General features: G+C 62.4%; 1 protein-coding gene across 1 annotated transcript in view; it reads left to right on the top strand.

Moving 5' to 3' along the window:
- Window positions 1–1133, top strand: part of CLCF1 (cardiotrophin like cytokine factor 1) — a gene marked incomplete at its 5' end in the record, with an annotated part of 20033 nt that extends 18900 nt beyond the window's left edge. The window contains 1 exon segment of the mRNA XM_075582967.1: window positions 1–1133. This exon segment is cut by the window's left edge and continues 1531 nt beyond it.
- Window positions 1134–2500: the final 1367 nt, after the last annotated feature.

The raw sequence follows: 2500 nt of genomic DNA, 5'->3' as shown, positions 1-2500 counted from the left end.
TGTATATACCTAGAGGTACAGATAAGACAAGTCTTAGTGTGTGTGTGTGTGTGTGTGTATATATATATATATATATACACACACACATACATATATACACACACCACATGTCCTATAGGTATAGATCTGTTTCAGAGTGTATAAGCCATGTACCCAAATAGACAGTCCTAGAGGTATATAGAGGTATATAGAGACAGGCGCTCCTTGCGCCTCAGGCTGAGTGTCTTATTAAACAGTTTATTCTATATCATGTGTGTTGAGTTGTAAAGGATTCCCAAACTTCCTGCTACACCCCAGGGCAGATCCCCGTCTGGACGCCTGCACTGCCCTCCTGTGGCTGATCCCTGCACTGCAGATGTATATACCCACTGTGTATGTGTATGTGTATGTGTATGTATGTATATGTGTATGTATATATATATATGCACCCATAACATATCTAATACACACAGAATTGTTTCTTTGTACAGCGCGGCACATTGGGGGTACAGAGCTATGTATATATGTATATGTATATTACATATACAGAATGACAAAGGAATAAGGACAAACACACAGACAGATACAGGAGGTAATAAGGCCCGATCCTGAGAGCTATATATATATCTACTATATATTTTTGAAAGCACTGTATGTCTGCGTCCCAAGGGCCAATCGCATAGCACCTTTGGCCTGTCACTCCGGCTCAGGCCATGCCCGCCCCCGCACACCTCTCACTGGCCTGAGGCGGAGTGACGGGCCACACACACACACACACACACACACACACACACACACACACACACACACACACACACACACACACACACACACACACACACACACACACACACACACACACACACACACACACACACATACACACACACACACACACACACACACACCGCCCCCCATCCCCCCATCACGTGCGCTGCCCTGCACCGGCTCCGGACGGGAAGCGCAGCTCTCCTACCCCAGCCGCTCCCTTACCTCCCCGGCGCTACCTCCCCCTAAGGTAAGTCACAGCGCGTCCCGCCTCAGCTTATGGCGCGAGTAACTGTCCGCGCAGCCTCGCGCCTCAGGCCCACACAGGGCGCTTCCTGCCGCCGCCTGCACGCGCCTCACTCAGCCGGACGGCACATCGGGGGACCAAGCGGGCGCCACGGGGGGGGGGGGGGCGAGCCGCGAGTCAAAGGGAATGGGGGGGGAGGAGTCACAGGGAACGGGGGGGGGCGAGCCGCGAGTCACAGGGAACGGGGGGGCGAGCCGCGAGTCACAGGGAACGGGGGGGGGGAGGAGTTACAGGGAACGGGGGGGCGAGCCGCGAGTCACAGGGAACGGGGGGAGTCACGGGGAGTGGGGGCCGAGTCACGGGGGGGGGGCACCAGCCAAACCAGCAGGGGGACGGATGCACGGAGGGGGGGGGACATGCACATATATAAATTATGACAATACATATGCCCACTGCTCTCCACCCCCCCCCCACTCCCCTTTCCCCCCCCACTCCCCTTTCCCTCCCCACTCCCCTTTCCCTCCCCACTCCCCTTTCCCTCCCCCCCGCTCCCCTTTCCCTCCCCCCCGCTCTCCTTTCCCTCCCCCCCGCTCCCCTTTCCCTCCCCCCGCTCCCCTTTCCCTCCCCCCCGCTCCCCTTTCCCTACCCCCGCACTCCCCTTTCCCTACCCCCGCACTCCCCTTTCCCTACCCCCCGCTCCCTCTTCCCCCCCCCCCCGCTCCCCTTTCCCCCCCCGCCCCTTCCCCCCGCTCCCCTTTCCCCCCCCCCGCTCCCCTTTCCCCCCCCCCGCTCCCCTTTCCCCCCCCCGTCCCCTTTCCCCCCCCCCCGCTCCCCTTTCCCCCCCCCCCCGCTCCCCTTTCCCCCCCCCCCGCTCCCTTTCCCCCCCCCCCGCTCCCCTTTCCCCCCCCCCCCGCTCCCCTTTCCCCCCCGCTCCCTTTCCCCCCGCTCCCCTTCCCCCCCGCCCCCTTCTCTCCCCTTTCCATCCCCCCTCCTCCCCTTTCCCTCCCCCCTCCTCCCCTTTCCCCTCCCCCCGCTCCCCTTTCCCTCCCCAGCTCCCCTTTCCCTCCCCCCTCCTCCCCTTTCCTTCCCCCCTCCTCCCCTTTCCCTCCCCCCTCCTCCCCTTTCCCTCCCCCCTCCTCCCCTTTCCCTCCCCACTCCTCCCCTTTCCCTCCCCACTCCTCCCCTTTCCCCTCCCCCCTTCCTCCCCTTTCCCTCCCCCCTCCTCCCTTTCCCTCCCCCCTCCTCCCCTTTCCCTCCCCCCTCCTCCCCTTTCCCTCCCCCCTCCCCCCTCCTCCCCTTTCCCTCCCCCCTCCTCCCCTTTCCCTCCCCCCTCCCTTTCACCCCCCTCCCCTTTCTCCCGCTCCCCTTTCCCCCCCCGCTACCTTTCCCCCCCTGCTCCCCTTTCCCCCCCACCGCTCCCCTTTCCCCCCCGCTCCCTTTCTCCCCCCCCCCCGCTCCCCTTTCTCCCCCCCCCCCCGCTCCCCTTTCTCCCCCCCGCTCCCTTTT

The sequence above is a fragment of the Ascaphus truei genome, unplaced genomic scaffold, assembly GCF_040206685.1.
Source record: "Ascaphus truei isolate aAscTru1 unplaced genomic scaffold, aAscTru1.hap1 HAP1_SCAFFOLD_2814, whole genome shotgun sequence".
Lineage (NCBI taxonomy): Eukaryota > Metazoa > Chordata > Amphibia > Anura > Ascaphidae > Ascaphus > Ascaphus truei.
This window is presented reverse-complemented; position numbering and strand designations above follow the sequence as displayed.